The following is a 16425-nucleotide window of genomic DNA, read 5'->3' as shown; positions in this document are numbered from 1 at the left end:
CTATACCAGTACACAAGTGGCTGTTCAGCTAGAAGCAATACCTTGGTTTATTGCAGCAACTAAAAAAGTAATTCTAGCAATTCTCTTGGAAGAATGGGTCCCCATGCTGCACAGTTAGTCAGGCGAACCTTCAATATGAGAGATTGTTGATGAGAAATTATCTGCAGACACGTACCACTGCACACTACAGAGATTGGCAACAACATGTGCATGGCCAGATGAGGAACATGAAATGTGCCAGCAGTTGATCAACCGTTGTTCGTCGGTCAAACTACAGTGACAGATTTTGTGGGAACCAGGGAATAACACTGGTTTGCATCCTTAAATTCAAGCATTCCCACAAATTGGCAGACGTAAGAGCTGAGAAGATGTATGCCACTATGAAATCCGTAAAGCTAGAAGATGCCTGCGCCACAGTAAGACACCAAGCCAGAGAGGTGTCCTTCATGGGGCAAGAAGGAGAAACGCAGGGCGGAGGTTACGCCATGTCCCAATTGTGGCTATGACCTACTTCACTCTGCCGACTGCCCAGCTAAGGGCCACACCTGCAGGAGATGTGGTGTAGCAAATCACTTTGCTGGGGTATGCCACGCACCGGCACCTTCCACACACACACGCAGGGACCGGCGGAGTCCAAGCAGTACTCTCAGAGACAAACCCGGAAGATGGTGATGATGGATCAAATACCCCAAAATTAGGAACAACAAGCAGAAGAACAGACAGATGAGGAGGATGTATATTTCATATCCAGCGTGTCAGTCATGAAGGCATCAGGACCACGGCAGCCAAAATGCACGATCGACATATGTAGCTTCCAGATTCCAGACTATTTGACACTGAGGCATTGGTTAGTGACATTGTGGATGAGCATTACCACAATTCTGACAGATGCACCCCCCTTGAAAAAGACTCAGGTACGAATCTACACATTTCGGGCAGAGGTACCACTGCTGCTGGAAGGTGTTTTCATTGCACTGGTCCGTCATGAAGACACCACTATCAAAGCAAGGTTCTTTGTTGCCAAAGTGAGTAAAGTCACTCTACTGGGGTGCGTGGCAGTAGAATTGCTGCATATCGTCAACTTTGCCCTTGGAGTCTATGTACAGGACATCCAATCCCTATTGTCCAGGTTTGCTGATGTTTTTTCAGGTATAGGACGCGTGACCCACTTTTGCCTACACATCGATACAACAGTACAACCTGTGGCTTTGAAGCACAGGCGAGTGCCTTTTTTTACCTTTGTGCAATGAAAGAACTAGAGGACCAAGTTAACATGGATTTCATTGAAGAGGTAGAAGACCCGACCGCATGGGTTTCATCCATAGTCATTGCCAATAAATCAAGACAACCAAACTCCATCTGCATTTGTTTTGATATGCACCTTCCCAGGAGGGCCATAAAGAGAGAAAGACACATCACCCCGACGCTTGACGATATTCAGGCAAACCTGAAAGGAGCCAAGTTCTTTTCAAAGCTATACCCGAGGTCAGGGTATCACCAGGTGGTGTTGGACCCAGCCGCCCATTACATCACCACATTCACCACCCACAGAGGACTGTACAGATATAAGCACCTTAACTTACCCTCTGCAGCCAAGGTCTTTCAAAACAAGATGCGTGGTGCTCTTGCTGGTCTAAAAGGAGCGATCGACATCAGTGATGATATCATGGTATATTAAAGCTCTGAGCAAGAACATTTGGAAAGGCTAAGGAAGGTGTTGGGTCACATCAAGCAACTCAGACTCACTTTGCACAGCGACAAATGCGTATTTCTGCAGGGGAAAATGTAATTCTTCAGGTTTGTGTGTCAAGAAGATGGCATCTCTCCAGACCCGAAAAAGATCAAGGACTTCCAAATAGCTGGACCACCCTCGAACGCTTCCGAAGTATGCAGTTTCCTGGGTATGGTTACCTACTGTGGGAGGTTTATTCCTAATTTGCCCACCGTTTCAGAATCTCTTTGCAATCTCAACAAGAAAGAGGGTAGCTGGAAATGGACTGCCTTAAAGCAAACATTTTTTGCAGACATTAAGGTTGCGCTCACAGCAGAGGACACCATGACATTCTTCAACCCGAACAGTAAGTACGAAATAATCGTTGATGCCAGTCCATTTGGTCTAGGGGCAGTGCTATCCCAGCCAGATAGGGCAGGGGTTGCCCATCTGGTTGCCTTAGCAAGCCGAGCTTCCCCACCACGCAGTGCACTCCTTCACACACCCACCGACTCAGATGCATGCAATCACCATACATCTACAAAGGTTTTATTAATTTTATTAGCTGCTCATTGCAGGTTCCTCAGCTCAGGTCTCCACCCTCACACTGATGCTTTGAAAGGACAGCCAAGCTCACCCTACAGGCAGAAATCAGCAAGAGGTTTGTAGCGCAGCAGACCTTGTCATTTGGTCACCCTCCATACCCCGATAGGGTTGACCAGCCTCATCCTCTACATGGTGCCCAGATCAAGCTGAGCATCCCCCAGTGCCAGGATGCTGGGGCTCATTGCATGCCTGGCACAACAATGCCAATGCACCCAGGAGAGTCGCTGCTCTTCACATGCATGCAAGAATCACATCCACACCACCTCAACACTGGAAGCAAGATCTGTTATGATGCACTGGTGCAAAACCTACTGAGCTAACTTCATTGTATACAAGGGCATAGCTTGCAAATGGAGGACAGAGGACTTGGTTTAGTAGTCAATAGAGACATGTATTGAGTGCTTGCAGACCTTCAGTATAAAAATATTGTAGTGCCTAGATGTCCAGTCTTTTAATACTATGACACTACCTAGCAGAGTGCAGGGCCTGTAGAGCTTTCTCATTAGGGGTTAATTGCAATGCATATGTTTCAGCTTCCCCCCAAAACATGTTTCTTTCACAACAGTGGCTCTGCCATCCTTCGTAAACAGTCACTCATTTACACAAGAATAACAGCTTGACCCGAGCTCTTCTCATAAGAGACATACCAGAGATTTTGCAGCTGGCTTCTGAGTTGGGAGGGGTAGGGGCATCTTGGATCGATACGGAGTGGGTTTTTCCACCAGCAGAAACATGTTTCGCACTGAAGGAAGGTTCTGGATGGTTGTGTCACTCTGATTGACAGCCCTACCTTATAAAAATTGGCACATATGTGATAGGGAGGGACGCTCCTTTAGGCTTTTACCGAGCGTGTGCATGTGCCTGGGCTTATATTCGACCCTAAGCGGCATTCCTTGCTTGCCTCATTCTCACTTAATGTCTGACCGTAGCAGGAAGGTACAGGGAGTGTAGTCTCTGACCAGAGGGGTGCCATCCTGAGAGGAGAGGCCAGTCGTTAAGCTGAGCGGGGTCCTACATGTTGGCTAAATGGACCTGAGATGAGACTGTTCTAAATATACGTGATTTAAAACTCGCATTTTATTCTTCTCGTCTTACTAAAATTGCTATCTGTTTATTTAGTCTGCCTATTGTTAAATAAATGCTAAGTTTATATGCTTGACTTGTCTCTCTGGCATGAGTTCATGGCTATAGCACAAAGTTCGAACCTGGGAGCGGGAGTGTGGGGTGTTCTGTGGTAAGTGGCCTGGTCCCAGAAGTGTGCTTACACCCTTCTCAAGACAAGGTCTGACTATATCAAGTGAGATTTATTACAACACAAAACAGTGATTGTTCATGGAAAATGTTTACCCTGTCCCTTAATGAGAAGTTCTATTTCATTTCAGGATTGCTGGGAGATTCCTCGTCGTTCTGCCCTGTGATGTGTTTTGTCTTGTCCAAAAGTGTAACCGTTCCGTTTGTGACCATTCCCTACAAGGACCATGTCATCATCATCAATGGGCAGGCTCAGTGAAACACTTCCAGAATTAATTCTATTTTATAAGTTCCTAAAATTAGAAACTTGTCATTTTAAATGTCACTTTATTTTCCCTGAGAAGACCACATGTATTGTTCCTTGTTCTGGGCTTTTGGCTAGTGACATGTATAGGTACATCGTAGCTACCCTTCGATTCATTAATGTTACCTTCTCTGCCTGGCAATTAATCCAGATTGGGACTTTGTCATGATCACCAGAAAAAAATGCTACGCGTGCTGTGCTTTCCCAATGCCGCATGATCCTATTTCCCCATAGTTTCCCTTAACCTCAATATTTTCGCTCATATCTCGATTTCTACATATGCTATCCTTTAATCTGCATTACATCTTCTAATATTTTCTGCACCAATGTATAACATTGCTAACATGCTATTTGTTTTGTAGCAACTCTCTTGATTAACATTTTAAACCACATCAATCCTGTGTACACACCAATCCTGTAATCCTCCTTCAGTAATGGTAAGACAGATATACAACGCCCTATATGTATGCATGGGAATTAAAAAAAAACTGTTTTGTTCATCAGTTTGTAATAGTATGGGATATATGAATGTCAGAGGAATTATGTATGTGTTTCTTTGATTTGTAAGAGTCTGAGGCACATTCAGAATTTGTCAGAGTCATTTCAGTAGAATTACCTTGTATTGTTTGCTCTTGGTCATTGTGTCAAACCAATGCACTCAACCATGCTTTCTCAGTTTAAACCATTCCCCTCATTCATGGCTGCAGTGAGCCATTTTGCAATTAAACAGGAAAGTGAGTACCTTTTTGCAATACCAGTTACACACCCCAACACACAACTCATCAGTTTCCAATATGGCAGTTATCTTGTCCTAAATCTCATCCCAAAACGAGCACAACCAAGAACGGTTAAGAAAAGTCACTATGTGGCATCTTGGTGGTTACTGTGTCCCAGGCAGGTTTTGCTAAACACTTCAAAGTCTTGGGCACACTGTTTATACATTGCTGCATCTTGGCCGCTCGCCAGAATAATTAGAATTATCTATAGACAGCTGCATTGATATGATATTGATGCAAATATGTAAATGTAATCATGATTTGGGAGTACAGCAGCAATGTCATCTCGTAGCTGTGGTCCATTGTGCACTTAGAAATTGTGTACCAAGTGAACTCTCCTAACTCCTGACAGAAAGGCCAATATGTATTAACCAATATCAACCCCTGTAGCAATGACAGCGCCCGACTGCAGGCATCAAAAGGAAAATAACTATAGGGCTATCAGGAAGTGGCACAGGCAACCTCTCTAAAAAAAAGACTTAATGGTGCTGTGCACTCTCCCATACCAGAGCATGCACATGTGGGAGGTCCTGCTCAGTGCTTATAGTCTACAATAGTAGAAAAGTGCCCACAGGAAAGGCATCTTCCATTCATACTATTCCCAAGCCTGCAAAGCCCCTTTAGAAAAGCGGTATTAAAACTCGTTATAAGGAAGCATTTCATTCTCTATAAAAATACATGCAAGGAAAAAGGACCAAAGCAAATCGCTTATGCATTCTCCAGCAGGCCCAAACTGTGACATCTATCCCATCTATATCTGCAGCAAACCACTTAGGGGTGGCGATTGGCACACTAGAGTGTGGATTGCGGGATTGCAGTGCCTTTCCCAGGCTTGCAAGATGCTCATTTACACAGATAAATTTGCTAAGAATCTTATGAAGCTTTTCAAATAAATGATGGCAACTTTAATGCAGATGTTTACAAACAGATAAAGACATTTGTACTATGGAGATTTTGTCCAACGTAGACATCTGTAGGCTACCCATTCTACTTATTGTTCTGCTCTAGGTTTGTGATACATTGCACGTCCTTAAGTGAAATTACTTGTGCCTTGGTTCGTACAATGCAAATCCCTAAGTAGCTGACTGAAGGTGGACAACATTGTACAGCTCAAAAAATCAATAGGAGGGAACAACTCAAAATTAGACTGATTGTCCCTCAAACCAGAGATCTGGACAAAAGTTGTAACCCCCAAGAGTAACTGATTCATATTTTCCCCAGGGTTCACATATCAGGAGGTGATCAGCATCCAATGACAGCAATACTATATTCAGCGTTCTGTGTCCTTGTCTCTCCATGAGGTTACACACCAAGGGACCCATCACCATGGAGAAAGAGATGCAGTATCACCCTGACGTGTGTCCCAAACAATGCTCATGGGTCAGTCTATCATTGGTAGGCACCCGAGCAGCAGGATTTCTATTCAGAAGAGATATCATGTGAAAGGCTTGTCCGTGCCACACATTCCATAAAACAGAGAAAAGGTATGGCCAATTGAAAGAGCCCATTGCATTTTGAATTTCTAATAGCTGTGACGCTGTAGAAAACTCTGAAGCAACATGGAGAAAAATGCTGAATACGTTTTTCTTTTCCAGTGGCACTCTCTAGAATGAATTAGAACTTGCCTGGTAGGTCTGTCGAGTATTTAATGACTGTATCTCCAGGCCAAGAGTTTTGCAAACATTTCATTGTCGGTGTTGAGCATGGACAATGGCCTGTAAGAAGTGTGGGAATTTCCGGTTTTAATGAAACAATGATTTGCTTCTTGGGTAGTGCTTGAAAACAAGCATGTTGAATAGAGGTATGGAAAAGACAGGAACTTGGCTAAGTAGGTAAGCATGAGAGGTGTTGATAAAGCATAATGCTCATATTGCCTGGCCCAGGTGATTTGCCAGTGACCAATAGTTATGCTAATTCAGTGTCGTTCTCCACCCATTCCCTGTACCACACCTCTAACCAAAGCATACCTACATGAAGATAGCAGGTCCGATAGAGACTGAAAGCTATCAATGTGAAAGTGTATAGATATTGATAATATTACTTTAAGCGGTCTTTGATTAATGCATGGTCCTTAATCTCCCTCATCTGAATGCATCACTGCGTCTTATGTTAGTATCCGAACTTGCATTTGAATAGCATAATGACATAATCCTCACTGGTCCATCTCATTCCACATAGTTGCTGCATTACAGCAGCCATACCTACATTTGATCTCACAATCTGATAGTTGCTGAAACCTTTCTTTCACCACCATACTTTCTTAGACTATGGCATCTGAATGTGCCCGATCATAGAGTATTGTTAGCTTTTTAGGTCTGTCTCTAATTAACCCAGCTCGTCCCATATTTCAAAATTCCATTCTCTTCTTAAATACTGATATCACCCCCATGCCCCGCTCATATAACCTTAACATTTCTAAAGCTACCTGGAAATCAGGTACCAGATCTAATCTCTAAGATATGATATAAATTAGGGGTCTTATACAGTCACTCTTGAACCTCCACGGAGGTCAGTGTTTAACATCACCATTCCATCATATAGTGATGACAAGTGGGGAATGGTCGGAAACTGTTCTGGGCAGAATGCTACCATCCTTTATAGTCCATTAGAAGAAGAGAAGTGGGAGGCCAACCAATAGTTGCTGCATGTAGGTAGCTGTATTGTGTATGGCAGAATAGTTAGTGTCCTGTCTCCCTACCGTGCATATGTCTCCAGATAGTGTGCCAAAGGATATTAACTCAGAAAGCTGAGCAGGAGCCTGATGTGAATGTAATCAGCTTTTTGAGGCTGTATCAACGGTTCTATTGATCAGTGTTTAAATCTCCTTTCAGTGTATTGGAGATGTAGGAGACACATATTTTAAAGATGTGGTGGTAAAATTCTGGAGTGTCCTAATTTGCACCATAAATATTCAGGGGGTAATTCACAGAATCCAACGCAGAAGTAGCACACGCAGCTGGCGCAGAGAGGGAGCGTGCGCCAGCGTGCACCAGCCGCTTGTGCTAAATACCATTTCCACGCACTGCGTATTATTGGATTTCCCAAGCCATTTGCAGCCGGGGCGCAGCGAACATCCAGCAGCGCCAGTTATGCCTCCAAGAAGGCCCCTTGCGCCAGGAAAAGCCATAGAAATCCCCAATACAGCACAAAGGGCCAGCTAACCCTGGACCAGCTTACAGGCCCCCTAAACTGTAATCGCATGAAAAACTACGCGCACCCCGCTTGCGGCAGCCAAAACGCATGATAATCTACTCACGCACCCACTTGAATATGAGTACCCCGCTCACGCATACAAAATCATGTGGAAAAGGCCTACCGTAACCCCGCAAATATGCGTGCTGCCACATCGCATGAAAATCTCCTCACGCACCCCCTGCAATATGCGCACCCCACCTGCGCCAGGCAAATCGCATGGAAAAAGTCCCCCCTGTGGTGTGGGCTGCCTGCAGGCCATGGACAGGGTTGTAGGGGTGTCCCCTGTAGTGTGGCTGCCTGCGGGGCATGGTCAGGGTTGTAGGGGGATCCCCAGTGGTGTGGGCAGCCTGTGGGGCTTGGTCAGGGGTGATGGGCTGCCTCCAGGGCATGGCCAGGGGTGATGGGCTGTCTGCAGGGCATGGTCAAGGTTGTAGGGGGTCCCCAGTGGTGAGGGCTGCCTGCAGGGCATGGTCAGGGGTGATGAGCTGCCTGTGGGGCATGGGCAGGGTTGTAGGGGGGTCCCCAGTAGTGTGGGCTGCCTGCGGTGCATGGTCAGGGGTGATGGGCTCCCTGCGGGGCATGGTCAGTGTTGTAGGGTGGTCCCCAGTGGTGTGGGCTGTCTGCAAGGCATGGTCAGGGTTGTAGGGGGGTCTCCAGTGGTGTGTCCTGCCTGCGGGGCATAGTCAGGGATGATGGGCTGTCTGCAGGGCATGGTCAGGGTTGTAGAGGGGTCCCCAGTGGTGTGGGCTTTGTAAATCCAACTATTTACAAAAAGTGGAGCATTGTCCAATAACTCCAAAATCAATAAACAAAAAATGAAACTTTTACATAAACAACTATTCACAACAGCGGCAGGCTAGTCCTACGGCTCACTTCTGTTGTGAATGTCTCTGGCCAGAGCATCATCAAACTCCATGTTGATGTCCCGGGGGCGGGCCTGGGCTCTGTCCTTGAGGCCTCTCTGGGACGTCACCATGGTCTCCACCACCTCCCTGCGAGTCTCCTCAAGGAACGCTGCCCGTCTCAATGCCCGGTGCATGGAGTGCTCTGCCCTGACCATCGTGAGCCGTGCCCTCTCCGTCCGACCGCCGTTCTGCATCTATATGCTGGCCCTACCGCTGCCACATGGAAGACACACTCAGTCCCGGGTCTTCCTGCCCGTCGGCTGATGCCTGCCCCTGGGATGTTGTTGGCCCCGAGTGCTGATGCCTCCCACGTCGAGCCTACTGCTGCACCAATGCCATGTGCCTCTGGCACCACGACAGCTTCTGGGACGATTGAATCCCCCGGTGCCGCCGTGCACGTGCCCTGCCCGGAGGTGCCTGCACATCCTCCATTGGCAGGGGTCCAGTTGTTCGGGTGACCACCTCTGCTGGTCCTCCGACTCCCGACTGTGGCAGGGATGTGATCTCCACCAGCCTGGCCGCTGTGGATGGGGCAGGTTCACAGGGTGCCCAGGTGACACATGGGCAGCAAGACGGCACAGAGGACGACTGGCACATAGGGTGTGCAGATGAGGAGGGGGTCACAAGAGCGCCCAGCACATGGAGGAACCCTGTGCCAATGACCTGTCCTAGCACGTCAACACGGCCACACAGGTGTTCGAAATGATGTGCGTTGTCCTGCCTGGAACAACGCACATCATCCCGAATCCCCTGTGTGTGCAACGCGACACCGACTAGGACAGGCTCAACCCTGTCACGGATTACCATGTCCGCAGGTAGAGGAAGGTCAGTTGACGTAAACGCTTCCCTTACCTGCGAACAGGCCTGGACCGAGGCACCCCTGCTGGTGCAGTTTGATGCAGTCACAGGATTAGGGACAGGATTATACACAGGCACCTCAACGGTGACCTGTGCTGCCTCCTGCCCCCGCCCCTGGACTGAACAACTTGCACCAGTGGAACTATCCCCTCCATGGCCCCATGCGTGGTCTTATACAGCCTCCTCCTCAACCACACCCCCCACCAACCTGGATGACTCTGTGCCATCTTGCGAAGTATGCCTCTGTGGGTACTCACCAGCCCCTTCTTCTGCCAAGGAGTCCACATCCAACCTTGGCCTCTTGGACCTCCCCTCTGCAGCTGAGGCCATCGACGCGGCACCAGTCCCCTCACTCCCAGAAGATATTATTACCTGGGAGGGGGGCAGGGCCTTGTGTCTCCGGCTGGCGGTGGCATCCCTGCTGCTGTGCTCCACAGTGTTGTCTCCGCCTTCTTCATCAGTCAATGCTACAGACAGGGAGAGACATAACACAGGCATCAGGACACCATACAATGGTCTGCTAGACACACAACTATTGCAGATGAGTGGCAGTGTCAAACATCAGACGGCATCACACTCCCTTTCATTCAGGTCAAATGAACCCACACACATGAACAGACAAGCAGAGAACGTGCAACAGGCATCTGAATCCATTCACATGGAACTGCATGAACATCCTAAGGGTGGCATGACGTCACAAGCATCATGGAGCATGCCATTCACATGCACACACGCCACCAGACAGACATGCATCTGGCCATCTCTACCTCCTGTCACAGTGCACTCATCGTCAACTATGTCACATCTGCCAATTGGGTACCTAGATGTCTGTGTCACATGCATCCATTGCGTCTCACAGTCACACACATACCAAACAGACACACACACATGTACACCATGCACATACATGAAGGTGGAATGAGCATCCATGTGTAACACCCCAAACATGGCTGAGTACATACACAGGCATGCAAACATGTGTGCATCTTCACATGCAGTTGTACATCATGCATCAGAACACATACACCATTGATGTGCAGCACACATGACTGGACTCACATGCAGCACGGTCATGTCCCTGCACATACACATCCATACATGGGCCATGTCAGACATATGTCCAAGCTGCACACTCCTGCCACACCTCAACATGCACTGTGTCGATTGAGAACGCATGGACACTTACCGCTCGACTCCAGATGGGTCTGCCTCTCAAGGACATGGAGGTAAAGTACTGGGCGAAAGTGCTCCAGGACCCTCATCTGGTCGGTGATAAGCAGGAGCCGGCAACCCCACTGCACCCGCTGCGTCCAAGAGGCACCGGGCCTTTGTGAGGGTCCTGGACTTGAAGTCCTCCCAGCACTTATGGACATGTTTAAAGTCGTGGGGTGCCACCCCGTCCACGTTGATGGCACCCACGATGTCCAACCAGATCCTCTCCCATCCATCCTGGTCGGCGCATGCTCATCCGAAGAGGGCATCGTAATGCCTCAGGACTTGATCCACCAGGATGCCAACTTCTTTTGCATTGAAGCTGGCACCTGTCTGCCTCTCTGCCGGAGAGGGTCGCCACTGGTCCCAGATGGAGTTTGACCTGACATGGCAACCCTGAGGCAGGTGTGGGTGGGCAACTGGGTCCTGCGGCTGGGCTGTGGAGCGATGGAACACCAGTCAGGAATCTTCTGTTCCAGCAGGGGTGGTCACAGCAACTGGACCCCTGGCATTGGCTGATGTGCAGGCACCAAATAGCAGGGCACATTGGCAGCAGGCAGGCAGCAGCAGATGGCTCGCAGGAGGCTGCTCGGGATCTGGGAAGCAGGTAAATGGCCTTCTGGGCAGGAGCGTGGTCTTCCGTGTGTAGTCGCGTGGCCAGCTCGATGCAGAGTGATTCAGCACGTGAAAAAAAAGCATGCAAGCGTGCAATTCAAGGAAAGGCCCTTAGCGCATAAGCGCATAAGTGACGTGACGCGCACAGGCGTTTCCCTCGGCACGAGTTAAAGGTGAGTACGGGCCTGCAGTTCACTGTACATGCTTTTTGTGGAGAGCGGCGCGTTTGTTTACTCCTCTTGTGGTTTCACACGCGATTACTTCACAGCGGATATAGTTTGTACTTCTTCTTTTGGCAGGGGTGTTGCCTATGCGCACAAGCACGTGTGTTTTTCTTTTCCACGCAAGGTAGACAGTGAGTCTTGAATGCTATTTTTCCCACTCTGGTTCCCCCTGTTCATCGCGTACCTGTTTTCGAGGTCATAGTAGCCTGCATGTTCCGTGTGTACACATTTTTTGTGTCCATGGGTGCCACAGCGTACTGTGGGAGGTTTATTCCATGCACATGGGCTACCGGGGGTTGCATGCACGTTTATTATCATTTTTTGGGTTGCCTCAGCGTTGCGTGACCCATCATTTATCACCAGGGGTCACACACAGCCTTGCAGGAGCACAGGGGTGCGTCTAACATCATGTACCCTGCCCCCTTCACCCCAATTGCCCAAGACAATTGTTGAGTGCACCTCCCATTGGCTATATACCATCTGTGCCATGGTTGGGAGGCCACCAAAGGTAAAGGGCAGCAAAGTTGTGCGTCCTCCCAGTGTTGTACATTGTCGGGGACGTGGCCGGGCTGACCAGGTTGTACAGGGAGACCAGGGTGGCCAGAGTGTTTGCAGAGGGGGAAGAGGTGGGGGTGCTCCACTGGGGCAAGATGTGCAGCCACTTGTTGGTGCAGCCATGCCACCACCCCCTGCTGCTCCGGGAGATGCAGCTGTTGCATCTGACCCAGGTGACCATATGACCCGACAGTCAGTTAGATCTGCTGTCACGGGCCCACCGGTAGTGGTAGCTGCGGTGCAGCTGTGGGGACCACCACCCAGGCTCTGGGACTGCCAGCACATGATGCGTTGGAACCTGAGGACTCCCAGGCAGAATTTCAGGTGGTCAGGAAGCACAGGCCATGTGTGTCCAGGGTTTCTGTGACCTAGGCACACGTATCAGGGGCAGTGGTGACATCTGCTGCCCCAAGCAGCCAGGTGGCGGTAACTGCAAGGGAAGATGCAGCTAACACCACCCCAGCTGCGAGTGTGCCAGACATGATTGTGTTGGTCACAGACCTTGGCAATGCAGCAGATGTGGCGCTAGGCCCTGGCAACAGCACCCAGCAGCCACTGACTCAAGTCAGGCCTTCCTTCCTGGTACCACAAACCACTCCCTTGGTCCAGTCCACCAGCGCCACAGCCCCTACTGATCAGGGCCACATCGGACACTCAGGGTCCTTACAACCGCCAAACAGGAGAAAGTGTGCTCATGCGCAAGAGGCTGGGACCCCAGACACGGCTCCAGCCTCTGGCACGTCGAGGAAGAAGCATTTCAACAAGCAGGAACTGGACTTCCTTTTGGGCTACGTGCTGGCACACAAACGCGATATAGTGGTTGGCCCACATTGCCATACTACATCTGCTCAGCGTTGGGTCCACTGGCAGCATATTGCGGATGGTTGAATGCCATGGGATTCCAGGTGCGCACAGCTCAAGACTGCTACAAGCGTTGGAATGACCTCTGATGCTGTGCAAAAAAAATGTGTGCCTCCAATTGTGCCATGACTCAGGTGACTGGCAGTGGGCCAGCACCAGAGGAGGATGCACTCACTCGGCACGAGGCGATCGCTGCAGAGTTTATCGATGCAGAACTAATACGTGGTGTGGGAGAGATGATGGATTATGATGTATCGTCAGTGAGTGTAGATGCGTGTTTGTCCAGAACATGTGTGTTTGGCTTCTGTGATGTGATGTGCTTGACTGCCACTACATGCTATGTATACATGGTTGGCATGTGTGAGTCGTGCAATGCTTCACTGATGTGTGCCTGTTGTGATGCATGCAGGATATGTGATGCACACAGGGACTGTCCTCATCACCACACATGCACCCAACTCAAATGCAAGTCACTCGGCTCCCCCTCCGGTACATGTTCTGCTCTCCAACCTTGACTCTTACACTCCCTCTGTCCTCATCCTATTTGTTCTCTCCTCTGCTTTTGACACGGTCAACCATTCCACCCTGCTAAATCGTCTCTGTGACAACCTGGCCATCACCAATCAGGCTCTGGCCTGGCTGACCTCTTTTCACTCTGTTCGACACTCCCAGCTACAACTTGGGTCCTTCCTATCTTCCATCTCCCTCCCTACTGCGGTGTTCCCCAGGGGTCTAGCCTCTCACCATGGCTTTTCAATCAATACCTGGCAACTCTCACCTACTGCATTTCCATTTTCTGCTCAAATTTCCAGTGCTATGCTGATGACACCCAACTCATTTTCAGGCTTCCCTCAGCCACCTCCTCTCCTTCCCTCATCTCTGACTGCCTAATCGCCATTCAAAATTGGTGTGCCGCAAATGATCTTTGTTTAAATGCCAACAAGACTGAGATCCCCCTCATTGGTACACCCCCTCCATCCTTTCCCCTCACTCTCTGGTCAGCCTCCTTTGGCCCTCCTCCTGCCCCTATCAGTGAAGCTAAGGGCCTCTGGGTCATCTTTGACTCCACACTCTCCTTCTCCACACACATCTCTGATGTCACCAAAAAGTCACACTTCATACTGCACCTCCTTAAAGGCACTCTTCCTTTCCTCTCCTTCACACAGAAGATCCTTGTCTCCCAAGCTCAGATTATCTCAAGGTTGGACTGCTCTAACAGCCTCTTTCTAAATCTACCTTCGTACACTCAACGCCCTTTACAACTAATCCAGAACAGGACTGCAAGACTTGTCCTGGGCCTCAAGCCCTGGCATCGTATATCTCCTGCTCTGAAATCCCTTCATTGTCTCCCTGTGGTTGCAAGGATTACATTTAAAACCCTTTGCATTGTCCACAATGCTTTCTGGGGCCTGGGTCCTAATTACCTTCAACTATCCCTCCCTAAATATCTCCCCTCTAGAGCCCTTCGCTCCTCCTCCTCAAATTCCCTCATGGTCAGCCATTTCCCAAAGGAACGATCTGGTGGTAGATCCTTATCTTCTGCGTGGGCCTCCCTCTGGAACTGCCTTCAAACTTGAGGAGAACCATCTACGGTTCCAGAAGCTCCTCAAGACTATTGTCTTCGCCTCTGCCTTTGCCCCTCTTCTCCCCTGCTGATCTGCTTTCTCTCTCAACAATGCTGCACCTGGCCACCTTCTTCCCTTTGGGCCCAGGTACCTGCTGACCCTGCCACCCTCCTGCACTGCCTCCTGGCCACTCCTCACACTGGGGACTGTATCTGTATCCATAAAGCCCCCCCTCTTCTTCTGCACTTATCAGATACTCCCTTTCTGACTAACCTTGCACTTGGCCACTCAAAGTCTGCACTTTCACTGTTTTGGATCTCCGTTGTATTTCTTTTATTTACTTATTATTTATCTTGTCCTCTCTTATGCTTTGCACTCTCCAATTTGTCCCCCGTCCCATGCACTTTTTTCCCCTTTCGACTCCCCATGCACTTGCGCGTTCCCAATGTCACTGGGCCCAGTAAGATCGTTGTTTCTGTTTTCTCCCCTGTTCCCCTCCCTTTGCCTGGTTGTGCTCTGAAACACCTGTGTACGAGCGCGATATGAATTAATTATCATTTCATGTCATATCATGTTCCTGCTCACTCACATGTCTGTATGTGGCCTGTGGTGTTGTTGCACTCAACACTCGGCCTATCTGTTCACATGAGTGCTGTGTATGTGTGGACAGCCTGCAAGGTGGTCCTACTCACGGAAAAGCTTCCTTGCCTCTCAAACCCTCTGGGGCTCAATTTCAAAATTGCACTGGTGAGTTACATGTTGGACTACTGCTATTGCCTGTTCCCTGTTCCTGTGTACATGCACACTTCCCTCTGCAGACTTGCAAAACACGTACCGTGGTGTACACACTTTGTCCTTGGTGCAGCGTGTCTCAATCGGACTGTTCAGATGGCAGGGGCTCCCTGTGGACATGAGTGCCCATTCATGCTCCATGTGCATTCAATGTATGCCCCCATGGGTCCTTGACAGGCTGATCGCTGTGGTACGTCTCCAGGATTATTTAAGTCTCATGGTATTTGGTCACCCATTCAATGCTCACTCTGGGTCAGTACCTCATCACACACATGTTTAGGGTCTCCTTGTCTGTGTTGTGCACAGGCCTCACCCTGTTACAGGCCCCCTGCCTCTGTTCAACTGGTGTTGTGGCTTCTGCATTCATGGGTGTACTACTGATGGTTCCTCATGTGTCCTGCTTAATGTCCACTTTTCATCTGCTATAGTGTAATTTCACTGACGAGATGCAATTGATGCATTCCAACACTGTCTGCCAATGCACTGTTCTCTGGTCAACCTTTTATTGCCATGCACTGCCTGCCTGCAATTCCCCAAATGGTGGGGGGGGGGGTTCACTGTAAACATGCAACCCAGTGCATGCACTTTGCACATGATGGCTGCACTTGCCGTTACACTGCCGTCATGTTAAGAGATTGACATAATTATGTACGTATTAGTGTTGGAAGTTTAGGCGGTACACATGCACTGCACTGCACCCAACCACTTCTGAACCATGTTCCACCCTTCAACATGCCTAAGCAATGCTGCTATGTCAAACTGACCTGGCATGTATGACCCCATGTTCATCCCTTCAGTGTATTGAAACGCTGTAGTGTAGGTACATCCTGTGACACATGTACTCTGTATTGGTGATGGTTGTGAGGGCTGCATGTCAACATGCATATTACTTGTGTCATGGTGTGTTTGGTATTGCTTGCAGCTGTGGCTATTTGTGTGTTCCACAGTGCTTATGCTACGTGCCATCTCTTTGTTGCCATCTATCATTAATGCCT

The sequence above is a fragment of the Ambystoma mexicanum genome, chromosome 10, assembly GCF_040938575.1.
Source record: "Ambystoma mexicanum isolate Mex_15411 chromosome 10, UKY_AmexF1_1, whole genome shotgun sequence".
Lineage (NCBI taxonomy): Eukaryota > Metazoa > Chordata > Amphibia > Caudata > Ambystomatidae > Ambystoma > Ambystoma mexicanum.
Note: the sequence above shows the minus strand (reverse complement) of the source record.